Below are 18,657 nucleotides of genomic sequence, written 5' to 3'. Positions count from 1 at the left end.
AGATACCGTCCTCATAAACCAACTCCCATCCTCCCTCTATGACATCTTCCCCATCCACCGACCTAAAAAAAGAGGTGGAGGAATTCTCCTAGCAGCCAAGAAACATCTTAACCTTAAACTCATCAGTATAGCAGCTCCACCCAAACTTGAAATCGGCCTCTTTAAAGCAGATACCCTCCAATTATGTCTAGTTTATGCCCCCCCTACCATCCTCGAGTCCAATCCCTCCCCCCTAATTGAATTTTTTATAGAATGGATAAATACAGATACACCTTCCATCATTCTTGGAGATTTTAATCTCCACGTTAACTCACACCCTCCTACTGCATCCTGCGAAAATTTCATTCAATCCCTCCTTGCCTTAGGCTTCCGACAAATTATAGCATCGCCAACTCATAAAGCTGGTCACACGTTGGACCTAATGTTTATTAACTCCAATTTCCAAACCGCCAACCCACCCACCTGCACCCCAGTGCCCTGGTCTGACCACTACCTCATTGAAAGCCGTCTCACTCTGAAGAAACCCCTCCCAACTAACCATTCTGCTCAAACCACCATCATTTCCAGAAAAACCTGCCCTAGCGACGAACTAACCGATGCACTAGCCTCATCCCTACCAAGGCTTATCTGCTCAGACCCAGACACAGCCCTAGCATCCTGGCATAGCCTCACAGAAGACATTGCCAACAAGTTATGCCCAATCACCGAACGTATCATAAACACCGCAGCAAAACCCTCTAAGCCATGGTACACCCAGGAACTAAAAACCCTAAAAGCCAATCTCAGACAAAAAGAAAGAAAATGGCGTAAGGACCCAACCCCGCAACATTCCTCCATCTACAAAACAGCCTTACACACATATAGGCAGTCTACTCTCAAACACAAGCGAGACTTTTATGGTAAAAAAATTCATGACTATAATTTCAACCCCAAAGTTCTTTTCTCCTACGTCGCCAGCCTCACCACCCCTGTCCTCCCCCACTATCCCAGATTCCGAGGCCGTGGCCAAATGTGAAGAACTGGCCAATTATTTCAAAAACAAAATCTCCAACCTTCTCTCCAGATTTTCCCCCACCAACCCATCCCCCCCTACTAACCCACCCTTGATCCCCTCCCTGTCCCAACCTTCAATGGCCACAATGGATCTTACCTCCTCTAAAGAAATTACAGGCCTCCTCCGAAAACTTAAACCTGCCTCTCATCCCAACGACACCATTCCCACCAAAGCGCTAATAGCCATTCCCAACAGCATATCCAGCACCTTAGCTGAGATTATCAACTGCTCCATCACCCACGGGATAGTCCCAGATTCCCTCAAACACGCTGTTGTCAAACCCCTCCTCAAGAAACCCTCTCTAGACCCCAAAGACCCTTCCAACTTCCGCCCCATTTCCAATCTCCCTTTTATCTCCAAACTTATGGAAAAGGTGGTAAATTCACAACTCATGGACTACCTAGAAAACCATGATATTCTCCATGTCTCCCAATTTGGATTCAGGAAGCACTTCAACACCGAATCCTTACTGCTCTCCCTCACTGACTATCTCCTCAGAGGTCTGGGACAAGGCCACAGTTACCTCCTTGCCCTTCTTGACATCTCAGCGGCCTTTGACACCATCAGCCACCACCACCTCCTGACACGGCTAGAAAGCATCGGCATCTCAGGAATAGCTCTTGCTTGGTTCAAATCCTATCTCTCTAACAGAAAGTTCTCTGTGAAAATTGGAAACAACCTATCTGCCTCATACCCCCTACAACAAGGAGTCCCGCAAGGCTCTTCACTCTCATCTACCCTATTCAACATTTACCTCACTCCCCTCTGCCACCTCCTCACTGACCTTAAACTCAAATTCTACCTTTATGCTGATGATGTACAGATCATCATTCCCATTCACAACTCCATATCTGACGCCCTCGAGCACTGGGAAAAGTGCCTTGCAGCCATCAACGCCCTCCTCACCAACCTTCAGCTTGCTCTCAACACCAACAAAACGGAACTCCTTCACATCTCCTCGCACCCCCCTGACCTCCTACCTAACGACCCTAAACTTAACCTCCTCACAGCTCAACCCTCCGTTAGAGACCTCGGAGTCCTTCTTGATCCCAACCTGAGTATGAAACCTCACATCAACTCCATCCTCAAAACTGGCTTCTTCAAGCTAAATGTACTAAAGAAACTCAGACCCCTGCTCTACGCCCATGACCTCCGCACAGTGATCCAAGCTACCCTCACCTCCAAACTAGATTACTGTAATGCCCTCCTCTTAGGGCTCCCATTGTCTTCTATCAAACCCCTTCAACTTCTGCAAAATGCTACTGCAAGACTCATTACAAACACACGCAAACATGACCATATTACCCCATCCTCAAGGATTTACATTGGCTCCCCATAATGTCCCGTATACACTACAAAACTCTGACCATAATTCACAAGTCCATTTACACCCACAACTCCAACTGGCTCGACCTCCCTTTCACTGCCCCCCTGTCCATCCGAGCCACCAGATCTACCAACAAAGGCACCCTACACGTTCAATCCTTGAAACAGGCACATCTCTCCTCCACCCGAGACCGTGCCATCTCTATTGCCGGGCCCGTTCTCTGGAATACACTACCTGTCCACATGCGACTTGAACCCTGTGCATTTAAATTCAAAAAGAAATTAAAAACTCTCCTGTTCAACCATGCTTACACAGAATAACTCCCTCCACTCCCCCTCGCAGTCCCCTTTCAGGTAACCTCCTTATTAAGGAGACTTTCATTGTAAATTGTTTTGGTTATTACCTTCTTGTTCTCCTATCCTTCCTACTGCCTTTCTGTTCTTCCCCCCGCCCAGTTACATTCCCCTGTTGCAATGTATTTTCCAATCTTTCAGTTACTATGTGAACCGGTATGATGTCCCCACAAATACCGGTATATAAAAGTTTCTAAATAAATAAATAAATAAATAAATAGAAACGAACGAGATGCTCCCCACCGCCCCTCCTAGACACACGTGTAAGGAAGCCCCCATTACTCCAAAATAGATACCCCAGGGTATCTGACTACCCACACAGCGATACTATGCATCTATTCTGAACAAACCCCATGAGCACTGTGGCCCCCCTCGGGCTTTAAGACCTTTGTGGATGGTCACGAAGCCAACATGCCAGAGGCCTCCACACCTTTTCATACATAAGAATCCTGTCCCTGCGGACAGCCGAAATCTTTTCCATGGATTTGATATGGAGCAATTTAGTCAGCACTAGATTCCTAGGGGGGATAGCTGATTTTTTCCACCACTGTGCCACTGCCATACGTGCTGCAATAGCCAGATAGCGTAATAGCCTTCTCAAGGAGTTATTAGAGTCGACCTGACCCAAACCTAATAACCGAAACTCTGGGGATTTAGGGGGATCACCTCCCAACCACTCCCTCGCAAGGCCAAATATTTGTTCCCAAAACACACTGACTCGTGGACAAGTCCACCACATATGAAGAAACATACCCCATTGTGGAGGTACATCTCCATCATTCATTGACCATATTCGGGTACCACCGTGCCAACTTTTCTGAGGTACCAACGATATAACATTTTATATTAGTTTTCAATCATGGCCGCAGACACCGAGTATCTGCCCAGCCCCAGAAAACATTCTTCCCATTTATCGGAATCCCAGTGCCCCGGCACATCCTTCTCCCAGGCAGATAAATGTGTTGCTGATACTTTACCCACCTCAACCAACATTTTATATAGCTTAGACATTAACTTGGGGGGTCTTTTGGGCATTAGGCAAAAATTTTCTATCAGAGATACTCCCTTAGAAATATCCCTGTGAACGTCCGGACACAAAAGGAAATGTCTGATCTGAGCATATGCCAAGAAATCCGTTTTGGGAATAGCATATTCCTTCGCCAACACAAAAAATGACTTCGGAGCACCCTGTGCCCAAACGTGATAAATCTGTTTGATTCCTGTGGCAGCCCATCTCTTGAAAACCAAAGAGTCAGCGCCGATCCGGAAATCTGATAAGGCACAAAGCCGCGCTGGGAAGAAATAGCCCAACTTTCCAGTCAAACTTTCCCTCCATTTATACCACAGAGTAATTGTGCAATTTAGAGATGGAAGCACATTTTGTCCAGTGGTATCAGGCTTTTTCCGTTCCCAGTACAGATTATCAAGAGTCCCTCCCTCCATGGAACATTGCTTAATGAACATCCATTGTTTTTTACTACTGGGAATTTGGCTATCAATGACTGCCTGCAGTTGGGCAGCAATATAATATTTTTTAAGATTTGGGACACCCAATCCCCCTTTATTCCGAGGGCGGTATAACACCGATCGTTGTATTCTGGGTGGCCTTCTCTTCCATATGTAAGAGAAGAACCTCCGTTCCATCATTTGAAACCATGCATCCGAGATTAGACAGGGTAGAACAGAGTGGATATTTTAATATTTTTCTCTTCAGTCTCTTTTCTTTCCTTGATGATCTCCTCTCTTACTCTCTCTCCTCCATTCTTCATTCCCCCACACCTAAATCCAAGGTGACTTCTTTCTCTCCCCATCCCTCTCCTTTTCCAGTCCTCATTCTCTCTTTACCTCTAACCATCTAATACTCAGTCCCCTCTCCATCTCCCCTTCCATGTTTTCTCTCTCCTCCCTGGCCCCCCATCACCAGATCTTTCTCCCTATTCCAGATCCCTCTTTCTCTCCCTAATTCTGAATCATTTCTCCATATCCATCTTCTCAGTATCTAGTCCTCTTTATCCTGGGTCCTCTTACCCTATCACCCTGCCCCTTTATCCAGGGTTCCTTCTCCCTTTCCCCTCAGTCCCTGGTCCTCTCTCTCTTCTCCTGCACCCTCCTCGTCCCACCAATTCTACTTCAAACCTGATCTACTCTCTCTCCCTTATCCCTTCCCCTGATTGCCCCAGCTTGTCCTAATTCATTCACTATCCTCAAAATGCAGGAACAGCAATACATAATATTGTGTCAGCATCTATGCCTCCTCCCTCAAAAATTCACATCCCCTCCTCATCTCCCACAACATTCACCACCTTTTTGCAGTTCCCTAAGGATTCCCTAAAGTAACCCTAAGGATTCCCCAGTCAGATCCCATCAAACTCTCTACCCCTACCTAACCATCAGTCATATATCTAGCCAGCAAGTCTCAGTCTCTCTCCCTACCCCAAGCAAGTCCCATCAAAACCCATTTACATCGGTTGATTCCTCTCTGTGTAACAAAATTGTTGAACATTTCAAGAATAAAACTGTCAAAATATTTAATGAGTTTACTCTTCTCCCCTTTCCTAAATCCCCCCTCCTTCCACCAGATTAAATTTTTTTCCTTTACCCCTATTTCTGCTACTACTTTAACTACTCTTCAAAAACAAAAAATGTATTTTCCCCATTAAACCCCTGCTCAGGTCAAGTGAATCAATCACTTGACTCAGCAATCTTTCCTGATAGCCTTAAACAGACCTCAATTCTTCCAATACTAAATAATAAATCACGGGACCCACTGGATCTTAAAAACTTAAGGCCCATTGCCTAACTTACCTCCCTTGTGAAACTAATTGAATTGGTTATATTACAACTTACTGATTTCCTGATCAACAATGATATTCTACACCCTAACCAACATGGGTTCTGAGGAGGTCACAGTGCCATGATACTTCTTTTATCTTCTTTTGATACTCTCCACGGTTTTGACACCAACACTAACTACATTCTTGTTTTCTTAGACATCTTTGCCGCTTTTAACACTCTTTACCATCAAATTTTCTATCTAGTCTACAATCTATTGGACTCTTATCTTCTGTACTCAATTGGTTTGCATCTTGTCTCTCCAAACATCTTCAGCAAGTTAATATTGGTTCACATTCCTCCAATTGGTACTCTCTTCCCTCTGGTGTTCCAAGGTTCCTCTCTAGCTCCTATCCTTTTCAACATTTACTTAATACCCCTCTGTCATTTATTGTTAGCACTTGATGCACAATTTAAAATATATGCAATCAATTTTTTGTCCCATACAACTCTTCTTGGTCTATCACTCTCTCTACAGAAACTCTTTACATAACGATTAACTCTTGGCTTTCTCACAATCGTCTCAAAATCAATACTTCCAAAACCAAAATTTTACATCTATCCTCAATATCTCATTCCTTATGTAGTCCCCCCTCATCTATTGCTTAATGATCTCTCGATCCCTATTCTGTCAAAAGCTCGAAGCCTTGGTGTATTACTAAACTCTGATCTGTCTTCCCATAAATCATCCGTGGTAAAGAATTCTTTTTTCAACTTACACATGCTCAAACGTCTTCACCCTCTTCTTTTCTTTCATGATTTCCATACTATTCTTCAGTCTTTAATTTTCTCCAGCCTTGATTATTGTAATGCTCTTTAGCTTGGTCTCCCAGACTCCTCTCTTTGACCTTTACAACAGATTCAAAATTCAGCCACTCGCATTTTAACTGGTTCTCCTTTAAAAAACCACATAACTCCCATATTATATTATCTACACTGGCTTCTGATTTTAAAATTAATATAAAATTCTATTATTTACTCACTTATACATAACCCTTCCTCTATCTGGTTATGTTCTGCCCTCCGAATGTAAAAACCCACTAGATATCTTCGATCTTTAAATAAACACCTTGACATTCCATCTGTTCATCTTGCCAAACTAGACATTACCCGGAAACGAGCCTTTTCTGTTTCCAGTCCTTCACGCTACAACTCCTTACCAGATTCATTACTTCAAATTACCCGCTCCAAAGATTTCAAGAAAAATGTAAAAACCTATTTTCCAAAGCCTTTAAACTCTATCTCACAACTCACCTAATTCTATTTTAGCCACAGTCATTTAATTTTTTATCATGTTGCATTAATTTTTAACTTACTCACTTTTTGTTTTTATTAATTTATGTTTGTGTAATTAAATGTTTAACAAATTTTATGAATGTTTTTACTGTAAACCATTTTGACCAATTTTTAATTGTAAGGGCGGTATACAAACAATTAATAAATAAATAAATGTTCCGCTCTGTCCCCCCAGCCATTTGCCATCAGTCTCTCTCACTCTCTCCCCCAAACAGTCCTCAGTCACTCTCTCCCACAACTCACAGGTCAGTCTTTATTAGTCAGTCTCTCCCCCTCTCCCCTGTCTCTCTCTCTCTGCAGTCTAAGCAAATCCCATCAGACTATCTCTTACTGCCCTACCCAGCCAGTCACCAAAGACTATAGTTCCCATTAGTCTCCCCATCTATGAGACCCTGTTAAGTAGCCCTTGCTCTTGCCAACAGAGGGCCTCAGTGGGCTTCTTGGTCTATCGGTTTAGTCCTCTTAGCTATAGGGTACATACTTCCTGCTGGTGGGCCATCTTGTTCCTGTCTAGACACTCTGGTTAGTCCTCCCAAATCTATGGCCCACCCTTCATTCTGACAGCCATCTTGTTCCTGTTTGGACACAATTATATTTCAGGTTCATAGTCAGAGCTTGCCGAAGCATGCCGCTAAACTTTGTCTTTGTGATCCTGTTTACTCATAGAATGCTTTGCATATCTAGTGTTCCTATTTGGTCCTAGATTGCTTCATATATCCAGCCTTCCTGCATTGATCTTACACTGCTTCTGTGAGCGACAATGTTTTATGGTTTTCCCTCTCTCATCCATGTCCTGCTTCTGTGGGTGCAAGTTTGGGTTCTATTTTATTTTACCATACACCTTGAATTTCCTGATGTTCCTATAGAAGTTCTGCTGGCTGCCACCAGCTGAGAGTTCAACTCAAGAGGAAGGTCATTGTAAAGAGAATATTCCTGTCTCTGCTATAATTAAAATCTGCAGCTTTGCCTTGTCTGTACACTGCTGGCTCTTGGCGGGGGGGGGGGGGGGCACACATCTAGTAGACTTTACCATTATGCTATCTCCACCAGGCAGTCCCCATTAGTTTTTCTTCTGCTCCATTTGCCAATTGTGCCTGTCAGTCTCTTGCCCTGCTCCCTCAATAGCCAGTCCCCAACAATCTATCTCCTCACTCCCCCTGACCAGTCCCCATCAATCTCACTCCCTCCTCAACAGTTCCCATTAGTCTCTCACTCCCTCCTCAACCAGTCCCCATCCGTTTCCTTTCTCCCCATCCTGTCTCTCTCATTCACATACATCCCCACCTTTTGGCCAGTCCCCATCAGTCTTTTTCCTTGCTGTCATCTCCAGTTAGTCACTGTTAGTGTCCATCCTCATTCCCTGCTTCAGCCAGTACCTTCGCTCCCCCCTGACAAGACTTGATCAGTCTCTCTTGCCCCTAGCTAGCCTTATTAGGCTTTCTCTCCCACAGCCAGTCAACAATCAGTCTCTATCTCAAATACCAAAAACAAGTACCAGTTTAAGTTTCCCCCAAGCAAGTTACCATCAATTTCTCTTGAGCTCTCCAACTAGACTGTTCCTATCAGTTTATCTCCCTCCTCCACCCACTAACTAGTTGCCATCTCTTTCCTCCCTCCCTCCCTCTACCAACCAGCCCCATCACTCACTCTAATTTTAGTTAGATCCTACATACAGCCCATCCATCAGTCTCTCTTTCCATACCAAGCCAGTCAATCAGTCTCTCTATTCCTGCCCCAAGTCCCAGTCTCTCACTCCTCCCCCAAGCAAATCTGCATCAGTCTCTCTTCTCCCGGCCCAGCAGCCTGGCCTCATTGGACTCTCTCCCACTAGTGAATCCCTGTCAGACTTTTTTCCTCTCATCTCAACCAGACAGTCCCAATTATTCTCCTTCCTCGCACAGCTAGCCATCATCAGTGTCTTTCATTCCTCGCTGAGCCAGGCACTATCAGCATTTCTCTTTCCTCACCCAGCCAATCCCCAATCTGTCTTTCTCCCTGCTTAAACAGTCCCCATGTTTCCCTCTCCCCCCCACCCCGCAGGTCCCCAATCTCTCTCTCACCCAGCCAGTCCCCATCAGTCTCTCTCATTCCCTTCTGCATTCAGTTTCCATCAGCTTCTAGCCTAGTCACCACCCCAGCCAATCCCCCACAGTTTCTGTTTGACAGTGGTCTCCCTCTCTGCCCCATCAGGCTCTCTGAAACCACCCAGTCAACAATTAGTCTTGCAATCTAGCCCATCAGTCTCTCTCTTTTTTCCCCTAGCAGTTCCCAACAGTCTCTCTCTAACCTTTGCCCATGACACTGCCTGAGCCCTAGTGGAATGGGCTCTAACCCTAGCAGGCAACAGCTTTCAGTATCCACACAGATGGCTGTGACCACCTCCTTAATCCAACGAGCTATGGTAGCCCGTGAAGCTGGAGCACCCTGCTTACTCCTACCATGGAGAACAAAAACAAACAGGCGATCTGCCTTTTCATAAGACTCCGAGACCTCCAGATACCGCACTTCAAGATGCTTAACATCGAAGGAGCGCAAAAGGCGAAACTCCTCTTCATCCCTGACCTTATAACACTCTGCATAAAGACTATTGTGCCAATAATTCCCCTATCCAGAAGCCCTGAAATCCCGCCAAGATATAAAAGAGCTCCAGATTTTCTCAAACCTCGGAATATCATCGTGGAGATGTGCAGTCAATCTATAAAATGTGAAAAGCCGAGACATTCTCACCTCCAAATGGAACGTCTGTGGTACCTCCACCTTCTGCCACCAAGCATCAAGTTCACACCTCGCACCCACAAAAATATAGCCAATAAGATGCTTAAACCGTTTATTAATATCAAGGAGACCCACAGAAAGTAAAAGTAACCCTGGGGATTTTGGTATGTTAATGGCAATTTCAGCTACGAAATCTAGAACCATACCCCAATACGCAGACACCTTAGGACATACGCACCATATATGGAGTAAATTACCACAGTCCCCACAATTGTGCCAGCAAAGATGCAAAGTCCCCAAGTAGATGTGAGCTAACTTCTCCGGTGTGAGGTACCACCTATATAACAACTTGTAACCGTTTTCCAAAATCAAGGAAGTTACAGAGCTCTTCCCCAGTGCCTGGTAACACTTATCCCACTCTGCAGCTTCCAAGGTTACAGAAAGATCAGACTCACATAGCAAAACATGTCTAGGTTTATAAGCAAGGTCCCCAATTACGGCATAGAGCTTTGAAATCATTTTATCTAATTTCTCTACTCTAGTGCAAAAGACCTCAAACAGTGATTTGCTGCTGCTTAAGTCCATAGCAATCCTCCTAGAATGGACAAAAGCAGCTAGTTGTAGGTAAGAGAAGCAATCCTTCTCCTCCAAGGGATAAGACCAACAAAGCACCATAAAGAAAAGAACTGAACCCGCACCCCAAACCTGCTCCAATCTTTCAATACCTAAATGCTTCCAGGAAGCTGCCACAATAACCAAATCCCCTGGAGGAAAATCTTTATTATATACAAAAGAAGTAGAATGCCAATACCGTTTATCCCCCACAAGCTGAGTGAGTTATCGATGCCAGATCTGCCAATACTGTACAGTAAAAGGGGAACCCCTGCTATACTCACGAGTGGCAATATCTGCCCGCCACACAACTACATCTAATGGTGGCACCCCAAAGATATCCCGCTCTATATCTACCCAGACCTTTAATTTACTCCTATAGTGCCATTCCCAAATCATTTTTAGTTGAAAAGCTGTGTAATAAAATTTTAAATTTGGGACTCCCAACCCTCCCTGACTCTTGGGCCGAAACAGTACTGTCCTCGCCACCTTAGGTGGCCGTCTTTTCCAAATGAAATGCAACAAGGCCTTCTGCTAATCTTTAAGGACCCAGGGAGAGAATCACCACTGGTAGTGTTTGAAAGATAAGATGAATGTTCTCCCGTGTTTGTGTTAACTGTGGAAATTCTACCAAACCAGGACAATTCAAATCTGTCCCACCTCTCCAAATCTTGAAGGATTTCCCTAAAGAGAGGAATATAATTCAAAGTAAATAAGGCAGATAAATCAGACCCCAACCAAACCCCCAAATACTTCACAAAACCAGAAGCCCACTTAAAAGGGAGTAACCTATGTAAATGCTCTATCTATACTCCATTCAACGAGAGATTCAGAAGCTCAAGCTTGTCCTCATTGACCTTGAACCCAGACACAGAAACAAAGCTCATGTCTCCAAGGAGGGTGGCTAGGGAGTGTTCAGGGTCTGTCATGGTAAACAGCAGATCATCTGCAAATAAATCATTTTATATTATTTCCCAGCCATCATCACCCCCTGAATAAATTCTGAGTTTCAGACTATCCATGCAAATGGTTCCAAGGATAACGCAAATAAGAGGGGAGAATAGACACCCCTGATGAGTACCTCTGCTACATCAAGTAACAGAGTATCTCCCATTGACCCGGACTCACAGAAACATAGAAGTGACAGCAGAAAAGGACCTAATGGCCCATCAGTTTCCCATACTTATCAGATACTCAGACCGCCAAGGTCAGGGCTCTTGTTTGTTACTGTTTCAAGTCCAATTTCCTTTCCCTCCCTTGCTGTTGAAAAAGAGCAATGTTGGAATTGCATCAGAAGTGTAGTATCAGGCTTTTTGGTTAAGGGTAGAAACCGCCACATCAAGAAAGTTACCCCCATACTTATTCATTTTCGCAGTCTGTACAGTTCAATGTCCTTGTTAGTTGTTGTCTGGATCTAATTCCTCTTTTCCCCCTGCCGTTGAAGCAGCAAGCAATGATGGAGTTGCATCAACAGTATGAAGGCTTATTTGTTAAGGGTAGTATCTGCCACACCAGCAAGTTATCCCCATGCCTCTTAATTCATTTCCCCTCCTCCTTGCCTTTAGGGATTCACCGTGTTTATCCCATGCCCTTTTGAAATCTTGCACCGTTTTTTTCTTCAACACCAACGCTAGCAGGGCATTCCAGGTGTCCACCACCTTCTCCGTGAAGAAATATTTGCTGACATTGATTTTGAGTCATCCTCCCTAGAGTTTCATTTTGTGACCGAGTTCTACTGGATACGTTCCAGCGGAAAAGTTTTGTTGTTGATCGTGCATCATTAAAACCTTTCAAATATCTCAAGATCTGTATCATATCTTCTCTGCTCCTCCTTCTCCTTCAGGGTATACATATTTAGGTCCTTCAACCTCTCCTCATAAATCATTTGATGGAGACCTCCCACCATTTTGGTCACCCTTCTCTGAACCGCCTCCAACCTGTCTCTGTCCCTTTTGAGATGTGGTCTCCAGAACTGAACACTGTACTCCAGGTGAGGCCTCACCAAGGACCTGTACAAGGAGATTATCACTTCATTTTTTCTTACTAGATATTCTTCTCAATATGCAGCCCAGCATTCTTCTAGCTTTAGCTATCACCTTGTCACACTGCTTTCCATCTTTAGATTGCTAGACACTATCACCCCAAGATCTCTCTCCTGTTCCGTGCACAGCAGTGCTTCACCCCCCCATCGCATACAGTTCCTTCAGAGTACTGCATCCCAGATGCATAACTCTTCACCTCTTGGCATTAAATCCCAGTTGCCATATATTTGGCCACTCTGCAAGCTTCCTTAAATCACGTCTCATTTTCTTCACTCCTTCCACCGTGTCCACTCTGTTGTAGATCTTAGACTCAGGACTTTGGATGACCATAAAGCGCTTGAACCCATGTCAAAAAGAAGGATCCCAACCCAAACTTTTCAAGGACCTGGAAAAGATAATTCCAATGCACTCTATCAAAAGCTTTCTTGGCATCTACCGCCAAGCGAACAGCTAGAATCTTGTGATGTTGAACCCATCAACTGAGATTCTACACCCTCTGGACATTGTCCGCAGCTAGTCTATCAGGCACAAAACCAGACATGTCCCCATGGATGATTGGCGGAGCAACAAATCCCAAACCTATGGCCAAAATCTCTGCTAGTATTTTTAGATCTAGATTTATGAAAGAAATGGGTCGATAAGAACCACAAAGGGTAGGGTCTCGTCCACCCTTTGCTAAGACTGTAATACCTGCCACATTCACTCCCACTGCTAAGCAACCCCATCTCTAAGGAAATTAAACAGAGAGGCTAGAGGTTGTGCAATAACTGACCTACAGGCTTTATGAAACTTGGCACAGTAGCCATCGAGGCCTGGTGCCTTTCCCAATTTCAATTCTTAAATAACATTAAGAACCTTTTTCATCCATATGGGTGCATTCAAGAGGTCCCTAGCATCAGCCGATAAATGCGGAAGTGATACAGACTTAAGATAGGTCTCAATATAAGAGGCAATTAAGCCACAATCTAAAGAATACAACTCCCTATAAAACTGAGCAAAATGTTCAGATATATGCTTATTGTCATAAAGCATTTTGCCCGTCTTAGCCTTAATTTTAAGAATCTGAGTTTGTGTTGATTGAGATTTAAGACGGTGAGCCAAAAAACAGTCAGCCTTATTACCAAATTCAAAAATTGTTGCTTCACTCAAAACATTTGAGAAGCGATCTCTGCCAAGTCCAAAGTCTGCAACTCTTGCGGTACTGCATCTAATCCTGCCTTGATATGATCCTCCCTGCTACGTTTATGTTGGATCTCCAATTTACCTATGTGAAGCATCGAGTGCAGCCTCTGCTCAGCCCTCTGCTTTTTGAGAAAGGAAGCTCGAGAGATGAGTTTCCCCCCTTATCGCAGCTTTCATTCCCTCCCACAGAACTGCTGGATTAACATATCCTGAGTCTTTAAGCAAAAAATAACCCTCAATATCTTTGAGAGCCACTGTAAACTCGTCAGTAAGAAGGGAGTCATTTAGCCTCTAAAAACTACTACCAGACTGTACACTGCCCACCTGAAACTCCAGCTATATCATTGCATGGTCAGACCATATTATGTGTCCAATACCAACATCCTGCACAGCACCCACCAGCAGTGTATCTAATAGAAAATAGTCAATACGTGAATAGGAGTCATGTGGCATAGAATAGAAAGTATAATCTCTTAAGGAAGGATTTCTCAGACTCCAGATATCCTGCAATCCCCAATTGTTAATCAAAGTTTTCAGAAAATGGCACTAGGTTACAAGCCGAGCCCCCAGAACCCAAGGAGTTGTCTAAAAAGGGGTAGCTGGTAAGATTAAAATTCCCCCTAACAAAACTTTCCTCTCTGCCCACCCATGTAAGGAATCCATTATAGTCTGAAAGAGTCCCTGGTTGGTATTTGGGGCATAGAGGTTCACTAAGGTGAGCAGCTCCCCATTAATGGACACTTTTAAGAGCAAGAAATGGCCATGGACATCATGGAAACAGATGTCATATCGACAATTAGATCCTGAACGAACAAGATCCCCACCCCACAATATTTATCATCCTTGGTCGCTGGAGCAAAATATTCAACAGCATACCTTTTGCAGTCCAGGAGACACAAAAATCTGGCCCTAAGATGTGTTTCTTGGCAGAAAATCACATTTGCTCTCAAGGCTGCTGCCTCTCTAAAAGAAAATTAGGTTCTTACCTTTTGCTAATTTTCGTTCCTGTAGTACCGAGGATCAGTCCAGACTCCTGGGTTTTGCCCCCCCTCTAGCAGATGGAGACAGAAGTTTATAAACAAAAAACTCCGCCTACATATAGGCTGGTGCCACCTACAGTCTGGCAGTATTACTGAATGTCAAAGTAGCAGGATAACCCGCAACAAATAACCCGAAGAACACTGAAGATTACCTCCAAACTAAGCCAAACTGAAGCTTAACTCCACCCAACTGGATACCGAACTCGAGGCAACCAACAAACAAAAAACATATTCCAGAAACAGCACACACAGCCCACACATCCTCTTCCGGCATACAACCGCAACCGCAATACTGGGTGGGACTCTGGACTGATCCTCGGTACTACAGGAACGAAAATTAGCAAAAGGTAAGAACCTAATTTTCTTTTCCCTGTACGTACCAGGATCAGTCCAGACTCCTGGGATGTACCAGAGCTTACCTTACTGAGGGTGGGAGCTGGAGAGACCTGCTCTAAGCACCCCTTCTCCAAACCCCGACAACCCTGGCGCCTTCACATCCAAACGATAGTGCCGGGCAAAAGTATGGACTGACTTCCAAGTGGCCGCCCTACAGATCTCCTCCGTAGGGATATGTTGGCATTCCGCCCAGGATGCAGCCTGGGCGCGAGTAGAGTGGGCTTTCAGCCCCACCGGTAATGGTCTCCCCGCCAACAAATATGCAGAGCGAATGGTTTCCTTCAACCAACGAGCAATTGTAGTCTTGGAGGCCGCTTTACCTCGCCTGGGACCACCATAGAGGACGAACAGATGATCGGAGACTCTGAACACATTAGTGATCTCCAAATAGTGCAACAAGGCGCGCCGAACATCCAGCTTCCGCAGGTCCCTAGCCAAGGGATCCGAAGACTGCACCTGACCAAATGATGGCAACTCCACCGTCTGATTGACGTGAAAGGACGAGACCACCTTTGGTAAAAAAGACGGCACAGTACGCAAGGAGACTCCTGAATCCGAAATCCTCAGAAAAGGTTCCCGACAAGACAGAGCCTGCAGCTCAGAAATCCGCCTCGCCGATGCCATGGCCACCAAAAATACTACCTTGAGCGTCAAGTCCTTAAGAGTGACGTGCCGCAGAGGCTCAAACGGTGCCTTACACAGCGCCTTAAGAACCACATTCAAATTCCAAGACGGACACGGAGGACGAAACGGAGGGCGTAACTGTTTTGCCCCCCCGAAGGAAACGCACCACATCCGGATGCTGTGCTACCGAAACTCCGTGCACCCGCCCTCGCAAAGATCCTAGCGCTGCCACTTGCACCCGCAAAGAACTACAGGACAGGCCCTTAGCCAACCCATCCTGGAGAAACAGCAGAATATCCGGGATAGTCGCCCGGGTAGGTGCTGTGCCGCTACGCACACACCAAGTCTCAAACAGTCGCCACACGCGCACGTACGCCAGAGACGTAGATTTCTTTCGGGACTGCAACAGCGTGGATACCACGGAAGCCGCGTACCCTTTAGAGCTCAACCGCTGCCTCTCAAAAGCCATGCCGCTAGACAAAAGCGATGCACCAGGTCGAAACAAACGGGCCCCTGATGTAGGAGATCCGGCAGAAACGGAAACCGAAGTGGCCCCTCGACCGCCAGATTCACCAGATCCGCGAACCAGGGCCTCCTTGGCCATTCTGGAGCCACCACGATCACCTCCGCCGGATGCTGCTCTATGCGACGCAGCACCCGTCCGATAAGCGGCCACGGAGGAAACACGTAGAGCAACACATCCCTCGGCCACTGAACTACCAGTGCATCCACTCCTTCCGCCAACGTCTCCCGTCGACGAGAGAAGAATCGAGGAGCCTTTGCATTGCGGAACGTGGCCATCAAGTCTACCGCCGGTGTGCCCCACCGATCGCAAATGAGCCTGAAGGCGTCCTCCGCGAGCTCCCACTCCCCGGGATCTAACCAATGCCGACTGAGAAAATCCGCCTGGACGTTCTCCACCCCGGCTATGTGGGAAGCCGCGATACTGCTCAAATGGGCCTCCGCCCATATCATCAACAACCGAGCTTCTGCCGCTACCGGCTGACTCCGGGTTCCCCCCTGCCGATTGATATAAGCCACCGTGGTCGCATTGTCCGACAGAATCCTGACCGAACGCCCGCGGAGAAGCGGGAGGAACCTCACCAGAGCTAATCGCACCGCTCGAGTTTCCAACCGATTGATGGACCACGACGCCTCCCGAGCCGACCATGTTCCCTGAACCGCTTGACCGAGACAGACTGCTCCCCAACCGAGCAGACTGGCATCCGTGGTAACCACCGTCCACGACGGAGTTTCCAACGAAACCCCGCGACTCAAGTTTTCCTGGCAGAGCCACCACGGCAAGCTGTCTCTGGCGTCCTGGGTCAATGGCAGGCTGAGGAAAAATTCCTCCGAGACCGGGCTCCAGCGGGAGAGCAACGCGGACTGCAAGGGACGCATATGCGCAAACGCCCATGGAACTAACTCTAGCGTGGAATTCATAGAGCCCAAGACCTGCAGATAGTCCCAGACCACTGGGACCGGTTTGCGCAACAACCTGCGAATTTGCCCCTGTAGTTTGAGGATACGCTCTTGCGTTAGGGCCACCGTGCCTTGACACGTGTTGAACACCGCCCCCAAATACTCCAGGGATTGCGACGGCACCAGATGACTCTTGGCCAGGTTGACCACCCAGCCCAGGGAGCGTAACAGGTGAAGCACCCTCTGAATCGCCAGCTGACAAAGAGTCCTTGACTTGGCCCGATCCGTGCACCAAAACAAAATCCAACAACAAAAGTTTTTTTTTTGTTTTTTTTTTATATGCTGCTTACCTCGGATCCGGATCCGGCTGGGGGGAGTGAGCCGGGACCCCCGGTATCACCCCCAGCCCTGTCAAGCCGGTACGTGGGGCTCCCCCACTCCTCGGCGGCCTCTACCAGGAGGAACAGTCCCCTCAGGACCCTACCTTCCCCTGGGAGGCGGGGATTGGGACCAGCAGGCAAGCCTCTGCGGTCCCTTCCCAGAGCACAAACAAAAAACACCTACCGTCCTACCACAAAAGTCCTATTCTTTTTTTTTTTTTTTTTTTTTACACCACCTAATAAACTAGGCCCTCAACAGACTGTAGGATTTTGCACCCTCTCCACCTGCTAGGAGACAGAAGAATACTGCCAGACTGTAGGTGGCACCAGCCTATATGTAGGCGGAGTTTTTTGTTTATAAACTTCTGTCTCCATCTGCTAGAGGGGGGGCAAAACCCAGGAGTCTGGACTGATCCTGGTACGTACAGGGAAAGAGAAATTTTCTTTTAATCGGGTAATATAGACATAATCTTAAGAGTACCCATCAGAAAAAAGGACAAAAGACAAAATTCAAAAAAAAGAGAGACAACCCTCAAACTTCCCAACCACTTTATAATCCAACTTCGCAATCCCTTACAGTAAAGTGCGCTCTAGCAGAGCGTACTGTTAGCCCGCGTTTGGCGCACTATTTTTACCCCTTATAAAGTAAGGGGTAGTAATGGCGCGTCGAAAACCCATGGCCAAACCCCCCCCCCCCCCCCGAAACTAATAGCGCCCGCAACATGTCATTCCCGCGCGATACAGAAAGCAAAATGTGCAGCGAAGCCGCACATTTTAATTTCGGCCAGCACCGGGAAAGTGTACAGAAAAGCAGAAAAAAAACTGCTTTTCTGTACATCCTCCGACTTAATATCATAGCGATATTAAGTCGGAGGCCCCAAAAATTAAAAAAAAAATAAAAAATCTGCCCGCGGGTTGAAGACAGACACTCAATTTTGCCGGCGTCCATTTTCCGAACCCGTGGCTGTCAGCGTCGGCTGTCAAACCTGACAGCCGCCGCTTCCATAAAAATGGAGGCGCTAGGGACGCGCTAGTGTCCCTAGCGCCTCCTTTTACCGCGGGCCCTCATTTGCATGCGGGCCGATACTGAATCGCGCGCCTAGGACACTGGCTTGTTCGCGCGTCATGAGAGCGGGAATTCGCCAGCTCTCCCGTGCTTCTTTCTGTATCGGCCCCTAGGCTCCTATCAGAAACCTTTGGTTGTCTAAGCAACATCTACTTGATGTTCCAGCTGCTATGCACACTTGGCTAGCAGTCACATGCAAAAGAGCATTCTCCATAGCAGTACTCAGAATTTGGAACTCTATTCCCCTAAAAATTCACTCTCTCACACACTCAAAACTCTTAAGGAAACATTGAAAAAATACTTATTCACAAAGGCA

The 18,657-nt window shown here is 46.2% G+C and overlaps 1 protein-coding gene across 2 annotated transcripts in view; it reads right to left on the bottom strand.

Annotated features, from left to right (window-relative positions):
* The window catches only part of TRAPPC10 (trafficking protein particle complex 10), a 269,076-nt gene that overhangs the window by 51,067 nt on the left and 199,352 nt on the right, over positions 1-18,657 (bottom strand). The gene's annotated exons all lie outside the window — the stretch shown is intronic.

The sequence above is a fragment of the Rhinatrema bivittatum genome, chromosome 15 (genome assembly GCF_901001135.1).
Source record: "Rhinatrema bivittatum chromosome 15, aRhiBiv1.1, whole genome shotgun sequence".
Taxonomy (NCBI): Eukaryota; Metazoa; Chordata; class Amphibia; order Gymnophiona; family Rhinatrematidae; genus Rhinatrema; species Rhinatrema bivittatum.
This window is presented reverse-complemented; position numbering and strand designations above follow the sequence as displayed.